This window comes from Eutrigla gurnardus (genome assembly GCF_963514095.1).
Source record: "Eutrigla gurnardus genome assembly, chromosome: 14".
Classification (NCBI taxonomy): Eukaryota; Metazoa; Chordata; class Actinopteri; order Perciformes; family Triglidae; genus Eutrigla; species Eutrigla gurnardus.
The window spans coordinates 4,814,957-4,829,722 of NC_139937.1; the positions used below are offsets into that span (position 1 = coordinate 4,814,957).

General features: G+C 41.7%; 2 protein-coding genes across 3 annotated transcripts in view; both read right to left on the minus strand.

The window, feature by feature from the left end:
* stx17 (syntaxin 17) overlaps positions 1-14,766 on the minus strand; it is a 300,626-nt gene that overhangs the window by 205,319 nt on the left and 80,541 nt on the right. The window lies entirely within an intron of this gene.
* galnt1 (UDP-N-acetyl-alpha-D-galactosamine:polypeptide N-acetylgalactosaminyltransferase 1) overlaps positions 1-14,766 on the minus strand; it is a 38,410-nt gene that overhangs the window by 16,136 nt on the left and 7,508 nt on the right. Inside the window, exon 2 of one of the 2 annotated variants that reach the window (XM_084027637.1) lies at positions 4,906-5,018. The gene's annotated coding sequence lies outside the window, so the exon portion shown is untranslated. Of the gene's footprint in view, positions 1-4,905; positions 5,022-14,766 lie in introns of both variants that reach the window. The other variant, XM_084027636.1, reaches the window with a different exon arrangement.

The window sequence follows — 14,766 nt, forward strand, 5'->3', positions numbered from 1 at the left end:
GAGATTTATATGCATGTATATTGACTTAACACACTCTCCCGTCACTGTATTTCTAATCAGGCATGGCAGAGGACTCCTCAGGTCTCCTCTGTGCTCACTGCAGCCCCGGGCCCTCCTCCTCTGTGTGTGTTGCATGTGTGTGAGTGTGTGTCAGTTCAGTTTATGTTGGGCGCTAGTCTCTTTGAAGTCTCTCTTAAAAACAGCCTAGCTCCATATGACATTAAACAGACACAAAAATCTCCATCCCTGCATCTCCGCGCTCTCTCCCTAATCCATTAACATATCACGTTTCATCCATCTTTCTTTTATATCTCCTTCCTGGGCATTCCTCTCTCTCTCTCGGCCGCCCCACCCCCACGTCCGTTTCTCAGTGATGCCGTCTCTTTTCAAGAGCGGTTGCCATCACTACTTCCCTTTAAGAACACAATTTCCCCCTTCACATCCTTTCCTGTGTCTCTCTGCATATCCCCTCCTCTCCTCTTCTCCACAGGCTGCTTAATCCCTCTTTAGAGATTGCACAACCAGAGTTTCTCACAACCATTTGGAAAAAGTCTGCAGCGAGAGAATCACTCGCTTCATAATTTATGACCGGGAGCAGCGAGCCTCCCTTCTGGGGAATTCCTGTTTATAAGTGTAAAAGAAAATTAAGAGGGAGGGAGGAAGATAGTAAATATGAGGAAGTGCCAATGAGAGAGGAGGATGTATGCGTTACTAATCAACACATAGTTTGTGCTGCTGATTCATATAATAAAATACTAACAGTTTATTTGTCCGCTCTCTGTTAAGCCTAGTTTATACTTTATGAAACCAGATATCTTTTAATTAAACTATTTTATGTCATAAACAAGTGTGTAAAAATACATGTTCCCATTTGAAGCATCTACGATGAGAAAACAGTAAACTAGAGATGCTATTCAAGAGGTCATATAGACTTGATAGTAGGGTTGTCAAAAGTATCGAAACTCAAAAAAGTATCGATACTAAAATGTTGTATCCGGATACGATACTCATTTTCAAAAGTATCGATACCACCCCACTAAAGTTAATTTAGTTTTTATCAGGCTTGCCTAATATTTACAACCTCAAAATATTGTTCCAATTGTTATTGTTTATTTTATTTATTTATTTCTTGCACTACCTCAGACCTGAAACTTGTTATTTTTGCATTTTTTTTGTTAATAAAAATATTTCTTTTAAATTTTGGGGTCTTTTTTTCATCCTTGTGGTATCGAAAATGGTATCGAGTATCGAATATTTTCCTGAGTATCGGTATCGAGTTGAAAATTTTAGTATCGTGACAACCCTACTTGATAGGCTCAACTGTTTTAAAGACATCACTGATGGGAGCGGCGATTATTAGAACAGTTGCAATCCCTCAATTGGAGCACAACAGGGAGCAGGCTAATATTAGGGAAGTGAAACAGAACAAGGTGTCTGAAGCCCCGCCTCCACTGATCTCAATGGAGTAGTGTAGGTGCACTGCCGCTCCTGGCAAAAAGGCTGGAGTCACTTCATTTCAAGGTCATAACCTTGACTCGGGAACAGAACTGGTCCCACAGAGGAAGGAGAGCGAGGCGAGGACCAGGAGACAGAGCTCCAGACCTCACACCGGTTCATAGAGACAAAGAGTATACACAGCACATGCGCCTGTGGATATATTGTCACATTTATACATGCATACATACAACTGCTGATTTTGCGTCCGTGTTTTATAGTGAAGGAGGAGCACATCCTCATAAAAGTTAATACACTTTCATGAAACAAGACATTAACCTCCAGTGAAAAAGAGCAGAGGCGTTATTTCACGCTACACACACCATAAACTCTTATTTCATGAATATAATATCCGAGCTTCCCCCAATTCAAATCAGTTCTTTAGCAAACCCAGGCTCGTCTCCCAACTACAAAACTACCAGAATAGCGAAGAAATGGAAGCAGAGACAGAAACGGTCTCAGACATGGAGGGCAGAGCGATGCAAAGCAGAGCGACTTGATTCAGTTTGCTGAATCAACGCTCTTTGGTCCGGCCAGGATGCTAGCGAAGTTGGCTATGCTCCTCTGGAACCAGATGATGGTACAACCTCCCCTACTTCCATTCAGTATGATTGACACCTCGGCTGACAATCTGTCAGCAGCGATGCAAGCAAATAAACTCCTCAGCATACGAGGATCATGTAAAGTGTCGTACTTTTCACTTCTTTGATTGTGTGGAAATCTGATGTTTCACATCACAGATGGTGAGATACTAAACTAAACTAAACGTGCTACAACTCTGTGAAAAAATTAACATTGCTTAAAATACCATATTTTTTAAACTGTGCTAACAATGGCCTGGAAAACCAATTATTGTTCAGACTGTAAGACAGAAAGAAGGGAGAAGTCAGGGAAAGTTTAAAAACTCAGTATAAAAAGGCAAAGACCGAAGCAGACAGAACTGCCCATGGCAGCTTAAAAGTCCTCAGCTGTAATAGATTATCAATGCAAAGCTTGGCACTGGCACAAAGTGGAATTAAACACTTCAATCTCCAATCACTCCGGTATTTTCGGCCAAAATCAATATACATTATTATCACAGGGGGTGTTCCCTTGATGGTTGGAGAGAACGTAACTGCCTGGCTATACAGTGCCAGCAAACCACAGACACACAGCCCGTGAATAAATACATTACAGCAGACATTAGAACACACAGCATCATGCATCTTGGACTGAGGGACACATGTGTGCTGTAATTGCTCTTTGAAACGTATGATGCAACATTTTCCAAAAATACAGTGTATAGACTTCTCCAAAGATATTCCCTCTCACCACTCATGACTCACTAGAAGTGAGTGGTGGTGTCTGTATCTGCAGAGCTACTCGGTAAACTTCTGTTTGGACCCGCTCAACCACTGCTGCGCTCTCTCTGGTTCAGTTCTGGAGTGAGGGCCAAATTTCAAAGGCTGTGTTACTGAAATGTGACGACTTATTATAACTTTAACAGTTCATATGCCACGGAGTGGAGGTTTGGTGACATTGATGGACACCGTTGAAGGAAAATAGCATTCTACTATTTACACAATTATCATATAAATCACAGACTGTTTACACACACACACACACACCCTGATCAAATCACAACACTTCCAGAGCTGTTTGACCTGGCAGGTTTGTGTGTCAGCTGCTCTCAGCCTGCTACGTCTACCAATAGTGATGCCAAGCATTTCCAAGGCTCTGGCATCACAGCAGGGTTTCCCTGCCTACGAACCACATCTACCTGGACTGAACAAAAAACGGACAAAAACGGGTTCCAAAGCAACCATGCTATTTTGTGGCTGTTTAATATTTGTACACAACGATGAGAGACAAGAGCATCGTAGGTATGAACAGAATCTATGCACAGTCAAGAGCACATTTGTGTGCCGACACAAGATTTTTTGTTTTGTTGCATAATTGCCAAATTCATTGCTGTACGATTTAAAATTGTATTTGAATTATAAACAGTATATACAAATGTGTCAACAGTGTTAATTTGCGTTATTAAGCTATTATCTATCATACTACTACAATATGTTTACAGCCACATACAATGGTATGCTAATCTCTTTTATACATACAACAATCGGGCTGTCACAATAATGGTCACAATAATTTTTGGTTGATGATTGTCACACAAATAATTGCAACGAACAATGTAATTGTCCTTTTCTGTTGATTTCCTGTCACACAGTGCTGCTGCTGCTGTTGCTGTGTTTGGCAATGCAACTTGACCTAAATCCACGTTAATCTCAATGGCTACTCATCTAAATGATGCAGTTGTGGAACGGGAATTAATCTTCAAATAGGTTTCTGAAACAAGGTTACCCCTCTTACTCTGCTGCACATGGACTTCTTTGAAAAATCTTGTTGTGTAGCCATACCTAATGTAACTAAAGCATGATTCAAGACAGTTCATTTGTGTAAAATACTTCATTTTAGTTAATAGGCAACAGGGAAACACAAAGCCAGTGTTTATGCAGCATTAATTCAAACTGTAACTGAAACCATAAACGTACATTTACTACTACAAGACAAGACTTTATTATTCTTCTCTGCTCCAAGCACCTTCTCTCCCTCTTGCTTGAACACACACTCACTGCACTTGCACTACGCATGGAGCAATTTCTTAAATTACCCACGCTACTCCAATAAAAACATGTTTCTCTCCAAACATTTTCATGTGAATTATCGAATGAGAAAAGCTGGATGGAAGCCACAGTTCCAGCATAACTAACCGTAGATGCGAGCGAATAAATAAAGACAGCCGATATCAGCATCTCTTCGTCATTATCTTGCTTCAAAAAGCGACAAATATTAAGCTGAAACAGAAGAACCTGCCCAATAACAGAAAGATCTAAGATGCAAAGACCTCTTCTTCTGTGTTTTCTGTGTCTGACACTGGAAGCTCATGCTCCAGTTGGACGCTTGTTTACCCAGCTGATAGAAATGCATCTAATTCACTTTCTATTTGTTGCCACATTTGTAACATTGGCTTTAAATTCCCTTGATCGCGGAGTCCAGCGATTATGCAAAGATGGTAGTAATCAGCTCAAATAATCGTAATCGGGTGATTATGTAATAATTGCAACATTTGGTTGGCATATAACATATTTATCTTAAAAACACAGCTACAGTATTAACAATAGTATACAGAGCTTCAGCACATAAGAAGACGGTTGAGATGGTGATGCAGCAGCAGGTGCTGTTGGCAGGAGATTAGCAGCAGAATGGCAGTGAGGACCAATGAATGTTACACCCCTGACATATCTGGTGTTTTATATGTATTTTCAGTTTATCTTCTTCTCTGTATTATTTTGGTAGTTGGTGACCTTGGTCTGTACAAATATGCATTATGTGTGGCTGAAGCTAATAGCATTCATACACTCATACCTGTCCAAGTGACTAAAGGGTCTCTCTGGTCAGATGTGCAGGTTGCTCCACCAGCAGGGGGGGGACGGAGCGTCAGAGATCCCACTTCCTCCTTTGCTCGTCACTCAAACATGCTTCTTGAAAAAAAGAGAGAACCAGACACAGAATAAAAACATTGTTCTGCTACAGATGTGAAAGAGCAACATGCACGCTGAGGAGTTATGCAAAAATGATGCGTGAGATAAGCTAACAATCTAAAGAAGCTTTTGTCTTTTTTTTTATTCATGTCGTTAACATGTATTTCTTTTTATTGGATTCGAAGACTGTGGTCAAACAGCTTAGGCAAGAGAGCGGATGTGTTCTTATCTCATCTCGGTGAAAAACCGCAAAGCAACCATAGAATGGTCCGAGAGAGGTTGCCACTCAACAGCCTCACACTACTTCCTGGCTGTGCATGCACGGTAACAACACTCATCTCTCACATAATCACACAGTCAGAGTCACAATGTCGACAGGCATGTTTCCAGTTGCACCAACGTAAGTAGAAATGCATCAACTTTCAGGCAACAAGTTTCCCAGAGTCCACCCTGAAAACCAGCCTCTGGAAGATTGTCAATCATTTACAAATTGTCATCCTGGATCTTTGTACTGCGTTATAAATCCATCATCCCTCCACACCCACCCAAAGGTCATACATGACCAAAGACACTCTGCCTGCCTCGGAGCAGGATTTAACGAGAAAGAGAGGAGACAGAGGGATGAAGCCCTAGAGGGATATTAGGACAGACAACTGATGGATTCTCAGAACTGCTCATTTCACTGGATTAATCTATTTTTAAAAAATCCGCAGAGAATGAAGACGAGTGTGGGAGTAAGTGCATGTGTGTGTGTCCTTCAATCTGGACCTTGGCCTACTTTAAAGCCAAGTCATCTCTCTGGCAAGCCTGTGTGTGTGTATTAAGAGTTTGTATTACAAAGAAGAACCATACCATAAATCTCTGCCAGCCCACACACTCCTGTGTGAGAGAGTGTGAGGAGGCTGTACTGCAGTGCAGGAATGCTTCAGTACGTGAACAGTCCTGGCCACCAAAGGTGTCTGTCTCTCTCCTCCGGGGTGAGTCATCATTCCTGCTCTCCTCCTGACTTTTCTCTCTCCCCCTCCCTCTGTCATGTCATGAACTGTCTCTCTTCTCATCCCTCTATTCTCTACCACGTTTTACACACGCCTCTGTAAAGTGAGAGTGGAATGTAATCCATCTGCAAATTTGAAAGCAGGACAAGCAAGAGCTTCTATTAATATTCATCAGATTCCCCTGACAATCACAAAATAAACCTACAGAACCACAACACTGCAGTGCAAATAGCAACCCGTCTCTGTCGCTGTCTGCAGAGCAAACCAATTTCCTCTCCTCATTCTGCCCGTCTCATGCAGGAGTCATATTAGTGCTATGCGTTGAGTAAGAAACGATGAAGAAAGCAACCGCAAAGAGCAAGAGAGACAGACAGCGAAGCACAATGAGACAGATTTAATCAAATGTTTCGATAATACTGTACATAATAACTGCCATGCAAATCAACCAAATTTGAATTTGAAAAAAATTTATGAGAGCAATGTCTGTGTGATAGAATGGGCTGTTCTGCAGCAGTGCAGCAAGGTTGGGAGGTCTTCCAACACATGGAGCTACCTCAGCTTTTCCTCCACCTGGGAACTAACTGTTCCCTTATTAAATGTAAAACCTGACCTCAGTACTTTAAAACACAAAAGTAGTTGTAATAGATACTACAGCCGTAACACCGATTCCTATGCATTGTAAGGCGACCTTGTGTGTCCTAAAAGGAGCCCTCAATTAAAATGTATTATTATTAGTTCATTGCAAAACCAACATGTTGGCAACAACATAATAAATTAATTCCACCTACCAACCCACTAAATTCTGTTGATCAGTTTATTTTCCAAATATTTATTATCAGTCTCTTTTCGAAATCCACATGAACCATTCTTTACATCGGCATAAATTAGATCCAACACACAACACTTAATTAAAAAGAAAATATGTCCGGTTGCTGTCCTTTTGGTGACAAGCAATCTTGCATAAAAAGTATGTTTCTAAATGGAGCAGTGTGATGTCTCTTGCTGAAACAAGAGGCACAGCTGCGGTGTGTTTCACACAAGTCGCTGGAGAAAACACATTAGGTAAGATAACGATACATTTGTTCAAGTTACCTAGAACATTTGCTTTGAAATTGACATTATATGTGTAATTCATTGTGCAGTTAAAACAGGATAGAAACTCTTGTCACTGACTGAATAAAGTCCCATGGGGAACACTATCTCTATGGGGCAACTACCATTAAGCAGACATTTACTGAAGTTTTTCGATACCAGGCAGGACCAGCATAATTTAGTTGGTGTATTATATGCCTTTTCTTTATGGCAAAAAACCAATGCTAGTAGCTAACATTATAACATTGTTTTAATGCTTAATTTAATTTAAGTCCAGCAGTGAAGATGCTGTACTTGTTACCGCTCCTCTGGTCAGGTAAGTGAGGTTGCTAGCCGACCAGGTTATTCTCTTATGAAGTCACTCATCATATCTGTTTAAGTAAATGCTGTAAACGACTACTGATGAAGTATCAGGGTCTCGAAAGGTTGACTCATGTCACGAATGAAGATTTCAACCACTGCCCCTTGTAACTCTGTTTAAGTCGAAAAGAGAGGGCAGAGGCTAAAATAAGAAATGGAATTGGCCCAAAGTCGCACACATCTAGTCGGCCTACACCTAGTACATTAAGATGCCATGCCTCAGTGGTTCAGAGAACAGATGGACACTTAGTCAGATGTGTAATGCAGAGATGGGCCTGTCCAAACAGCGAGCTGTGCCAATGGAACATGACATTATTTAGGCCAACACTGCACTGACAAGCATCCAGAGAGCAGAGACAGAAATGAGAAGGAAACTATGTGTCCACTTCGTAGGAGGTTAAGAGGATGGTGTTTTTGCAGTGCCTCTCAAGCTTCTCTCATAAAAACAGCTCTGTCCTGTGACACGATTACCAATTTCACTGTTACATTGTCTCTTCAGATCCTTCAGTAGTCTGTAGGAATAAATCGATACAATCTGTCACACTCCACTTTATTAAGCGGATCAAGTATTGACCAGATGTGAGCAATCCACATTAATTTGCTGCAGTCAGCTTGTTTTTCTGCGTCAAGCCCTCAAGTCAGAATACAGTAAAATGCTGATACATTGTGGGTTTTAAAATCCCATAAACTTTTTAGCAGTATATAATTAAAACATGCACAAAAAGGAACGATGGTGTATGAATGTCTACACTTACAGACCCTTACAGCTCAATGCAGTGAGGCAGCTATATATTTTAGATTTGGGTATTTTGAATTGGCAGTGTTTAGTTCACAGAACCTGTATTTGGAGAAGAAATAAACATTGGATCTATGCATCCCAAATTCTCTGCTTCTTATGGTCACCATCCATCTCGTATGCTGCTTAACTTCTATTTGCTCCAGCTGTGACCAGCTGAGAACCAACACTGCAGCATGGCAGCCAAAAGCCTTGGTCATCGTCCCACCCCACCCTTGCCTCCATCTCTGGCCTACAGAAAACTCCCAATTATTAATCCACAAAGCCTGTCTTTTCTCCCACGCAAGCCTTTCCATTCAGACCGGAGCGACGCAATTCCTGTCGTAAATCCAAAAGACCAGTGGCTGAGGGAGAGCTCAAAGAGAGGTGAGGGCGAGCTCATGGGTGGACTCATGATGAAATCTCTGCTAGCAATCACAAGTCTTCTTTCACCAAGCAGAAATCACTTAGCACACACATCATGCGGCTTATGCATATGTGCACCCACATAACACCCTGCAAACTAAACATGGCATGCTAAAGCGTGAGGCCTCTGAGGCTTTAAAGCAGGACTGGAGCCAAACATGGTGGAGGAGCTCTGAAATGACCTTTGTTCTAAACAATTTAAATGGTAGCATGGCCAGAACTAAAACTAACAGACAGTCAAATCAGTCCTTCACGATTCTCCAAGCTTAAAGTCAACATACGGTGACCAACCAGCCTTTGTGATGGATTAAATCTCTCTCTCTCTCTCTCTCTCTCTCTCTCTCTCTCTCTCTCTCTCTCTCTCTCTCTCTGAATTCAATTAATAAGGCTTTATTGGCATAGCATGGAATGCGTTGCCAAAGCTCAATTTTACTTATAATGCATACAATAAAATAATGACAATAATAATAAAAATAATAATAAGAGATAACAGAATAATATAGCTAGTTAATAATTAATTCTCTCTCTCTCTCTCTCTCTCTCTCTCTCTCAGACAAAGAGAGACGAAAAGACTGCAAGAAGGGATTCCTAAAGACTTGCTATGAGCACGAAGTGTGCGTGTATATGTGTGTGTGCGTGTGTTTGGTTCCCAGCCAGCGTTTCTAAATGTGTTATGCGACTCTGTTTGTAGCGTATGTTGAAACAGAGGGAGTCCAAAGATGACATCTTTGGCCTTAGCAACAACAAACAGTGCTGTGCTAATCCTGTGCCAACTGCACCTCCTTCCAGCCCTCCCTCCGACCTCCTGTGCTGTCAAACACCTCATGTCTCCAGTGGTGTGGGAAAGGAAGGCCCTGAGGGGCCTGCAGCGCTTCATGCACGCACAAAACACCAAATCCATGCTAAATAGGGACAAGAGGAAAGGCAACAAAGATGACAACAACAGTTTCACAGGGAACTGTAGCTGTAGCTCAACCTTTCTGACAGCTTTCCAGGGGAAGCCCAGGAAGGAAAACAGGAATGCCAGGAATAGAGCAAGGAGAAAATAGGTAAGAAGCAAGTGGTCCAACGCCCCTGGACGCACCTCTATGTCACACTTTTCCTGGAAGAAACTTCTCACATAACAGCCTGTTTTGTTTTCCATAGCTGGGGGAGAGGTCCTGTCACTTTCTAGGTAAACTGTTTGTACTGGCAGCAGGATGCTGGGTATGAACAGACAGAAAGGGACAGAAGAAAGGAAAGCCGCAGACAGAAAGAGAGAGATGTGCTTCCTGTTCGCTGAGAGTACAGAGGACAGCACAAGAAACAGAGCAGCATGTGGTGACATACACAACACACCACCCTCCCTCCTCTGTATCCTGAATGATTACACAGAACAGATTTAGCCTCAAACTTTCCAATTTATCTAGGTGTCTTCTTGTGTCTGTGACATCTGGAGGCTTGTGATTTGTTCTTGGTTTCTTATCGTCCTGCTGTCCTTCCCTGCTCTGGCAAGCTTTAAGATTAAATTAAAAATTCCTTGTAAACCCTTTATCATGTCACAATTATCATCATCTGTCATCTTTTCCTCCTGTAAACCGAAATACGAGGTATGCTTACGTAAGCTACCATCAACGTATTTCAACTAGGGATGGGACGATATAGGATTTTTATCACACATCGGGATAAATAACACTCAAAATGATGAACAATAATGGTAAATCATGGTGAATATCCATTATTTGTATAATCGTAAATATCGTTATGAGTGAGGTGTAAAAAGATGTCTAGCTCGCCATCATGGCAGAGAAATGGAAAATGGAGCCTTATCTAAAAAATACAGGAGACAAAAATAAGTTATTTAAATGTATTTATCCTTTATTTGTGCAATAAAAACAATGTGTTTCTTTACTAAATGTCGAGTGATTCCAGTATGTTTAAGTGCCATTTAAAAGTTTTAAGAACATTTTGATGATTATCGGGATAATATTTTAAACCGCAATTACTTTCGCCAAGCATAAGATAAAGATGCTTCTTCTGTTCACTAGGACTTTATGTGTGCATGCCACCAGCTGCGTGCTCAATAGCTCCCGGCAATATTTCCAATCCAGGACCTAGCAATTCTTCCCAGCATGCAACCCCCCCTCCTCTGGTGTCACAGCAAAGTGTGGGATTAGCACATTTTCTGTACAACAGAAGCTGGTTTACTTTACTTTCCACGTATCAGTGACTCAGTGCTTTTAATGCAACAGAGTTAGGATGACATGATACATGTGCAAAAGACATTTGGAGACTCCATATAATAGAACTGGTAAACTGAGGGCCAGATTTACTAACAAATTTGTGCCCACGTGAGGCGCAATCCGTTCGCACCTAGCGTGTAAAAACATGGAACGGTACTTAACAGGGCGCACTTGGGTAAAAGCGCAGATTTCGTGCCACATGAGCGGAAAGAGGTAAGTAGCACTTTCAATATGCACTGATGGGAGGGTCATAGAGAAAGATGGGAGGATAAGCGTCAACTGCGCCTAATTATATATTCCCAGGTATTTACAAAAACTGCGAGTGAGAGTGCGCCTCTATTTTGTGGTGGAAATTCTCCACCTTTTAAAAGCAGGTCTAAACCAGGAAGCACCGCACAAATCATACTTTACAATCACTGAAACAGAAATCATTGTTACAGATTAAGCAGCCATGCAATACTACAGTTACTGGACTTGACCTCCATTGTTATGTTGAAATTGATTGTAAATAAAAGTGTATAAGTGGATGTCTCAGGTCTGGGTGTCTCAGGTCTGGGTGTCTCAGGTCTGGGTGTCTCAGGTCTGGATGTCTCAGGTCTGGATGTCTCAGGTCTGGATGTGTCAGGTCTGGATGCCTCAGGTCTGGATGTGTCAGGTCTGGATGCCTCAGGTCTGGATGTGTCAGGTCTGGATGTCTCAGGTCTGGATGGAACGTAGGAGGTCCCCTGCAGAACATCGACCATGCCTGCAGCGATGGTCCGTAGTCATTTGTCTCTTGCTGGTGGCGACATCATTTGGTTACCGCTCTGGCCATTCCATTAATTGCATAAAGCAGTTATTGTATCTGCCCATTATTTCGTCTCTTTTGGCGGTTTTGCTGCACATTACTGGACATTCATATCTGGTGGACCTGAACCGGTTATCCTCGCCTGTGCCCTGTTGTAACGTTTCTTTGGTTCGCTGCTTTATGTGCTTTTTAGTGCTTTCTTTTTATCGTTTCAAGATCCCTGTTACAAGCATGCCCATTCATTGCTCTTTTAGAGGTGCGCTAATTACGCTGGAGGGCGGAGTATGCACTGTTCGCCCGGTGGCTGTCAGGTTTGATTAATACGATGCAAAATGAGGAAGCACAGCGTGCAGTGTTTGCAAAGTCGCAATTACAAACTCAACGCAAACTGCGCTTTTCTAAATCTACCCCTGAGAGTGCTGAGTCACTGCAAGTGTATATATAATATCTACAGCATCAGTCTTGAAAGAAAAAGTAAATCTGTTGTTCATTCACAGGAAACATTAACATTTTCATCTCACTGTTCAAACAGTGCTGTCCATCAATGGCACTCAGCAGCAAATGAGTCTTTATTAATCCTTCTATTACACTGCTGGGCCACTTCCAAGTCATTTGATCTATGAGACCATGTGTAGAAAAATAGACACTCAGAAGCCTATTGGCTGCAGCAAAATACATAATTAATCACTGGTTAAAGTTCTCAATATACATACACGTCCAACACCATGCACGCACACACACCTTACCAAGCAAGCGCTATCAATATTATATTTAAGTGGCTCAACATTAGGCTTCATCAATAGCCCCTGCACACACACACACACACACACACACACACACACACACACACACACACACACACACACACACACACACACACACACACACACACACACACACACACACACACACACACACACACACACACACACACACTCCTAGTCACACTACATAACCTTCAATAAGCTTTCATTGTCTGAGTCCCAATTGTTCAGCAATAACTTTGGCCAAACGGCTGCAGGTGAAATCCATTATGAGCCTCAGGCATAACTCGTCTGGCCAGCCTCCTTCCAATCTAGCTTTATTAAGAAGTCACACAGATCTGAATCTCAATTTCTATCACCATGGCCTGTAGACTCTCTTCTAATAAGCTAGCTCTGCGAACACTTTTATCGAATATTAAAACATGTCTATTTAAATACAGATAAATATGCTAAATAGCCAAACGCTATATGCAAATGCACAACTCGCACACAAAAGAAAGTCAAATCTTAAGTTTAGGTCATCCCCTACTTTACTTTGCAATTTTGAAAAACATATTTTTACCGAGGCCAGTCCCCCTCCAGTAAGTACAGAGACAGCATCCTGCTGCAGTCTCTCCCTGCAGGGCTGCAGCCACACTGACCCACATCCCAGCCTCTGGCAGATTAATCTGCAGCACATACGACACACACACTAAACACACATTCCCAAGATATACGAGAATCAGTGTATCTGACATTTGTGGCTTGCAGTAATGCAATTTTTGAGGGCTTAGCATACACACCCACGCGCGCACTGAGGAAAAACAATGGGCCTGTTGTTCTGCAGTCAATCAGCCATGAGTTGATACGGCTATCGGTGTGACCAGGCCAGAACAACTGCACTCAAAAGGGTCCTCATAGACACCGCAGACAGACCCACACACATGCAAACAGACACTCGAGTAGCGGCTTGGTAGGAGATAAGAGCTAGAGATGGATGATTGTGTGTGTGTATGCGGGCCCAGAGGCGAGTGCTGTACCTTGGTCAGGGTGAGCCTAAGGCAGATAGCATGCTCCGTCACACAACTATGACTTCTAAGTCTTCTTTCCTCCTGTATACAAAAGTTACACACACTCCATTTTGGATACACACTTTGTCCACGGTGATGTTTGCAACATTAAATGCTCTAAACAACATTGAGAGTGCAGCCACACATGTCACTGTGTAGTCACAATTCTGGTTTCTTATTTTAATCAGAACAATATAAACCATGTATTTTTTGGGCGGTTGAGATTTTCCCTAATGAGAGGCAATCAAGTAAACAAAAGCTACATAAACTCACTCACTGCTGGAGTTTTAGTAGGGCGACATCAAATCGTCTTTTAACTCTATCTATTTAAGCCATAACATTTTTGGGGGATAAAAAAATGCTCTGATTTACTATCTTTGCAAGCACAAGACTTTTCATGACTGTTTTAAAAATAAACCATATACCCATTGTTTTATGGACTATGGTGTTGAGCAGTTAGGGAAGGGACGATATAGGATTTCATTGTGGATCACAATGAAAAACGGACACAATAAGTTGATTAATGGGACAGTGTAACACATACACACAGATTTATTAAACGGATGGATACCAAAATAGTAACAGTCAGGCAAAATCTCTCAATGGTAGGCACATTGATACAGCACTGATGACAAACTGACTTTGTTGTGAAAGCATCAGATTTTTCAGAAAGATCCGTCATAAACTGTATCAAACCATCATAGTCAATGGCAGCCAATTCTAATCTGTTTGTCATCTTGATTTCATCAGTGAAATCAGGTAAATGTGGTTGCCATTTTAAGCCCACTCATATTTTGAGTGATTAATACCAAGTAGTTACGTCAGTTAAATGATGAAAATACGTCATAAAAGAATCAAAGTTTTATTACAGTAACTGAACAAAATCATGCAAAACAAGGGCCTTTTTCCACAACAATGTACTTTTTACTGTGCATTGCTTTCAGTAGTTTAGGTCTCCACGTGAAAGCACTGTGTGATCAAAGACCAATAAAGAGCCATCCAACATACAGGGTTCTCTTCTTAAGACTGAAAGCGGTGAGAATGGAGAGGTAAAGCTCTTTAAATCTCTGGGCTTTCTTGATTTAGCAGCTCTGTGGATATGGGGGCTCAGTGATTTGCAGTTTTGCCTCACAGCAAGAAGTTTCTGGGTTTGAACACTACTACTACCTCACCACTAGTGCTGAGGGTGTTGTTGATGAGTGGCATGCTACAGCAGGTACACAGCTGCATGCTGCTCCTAAACTGTAAGGTTGGGGCAAATGCAGAGGACACATA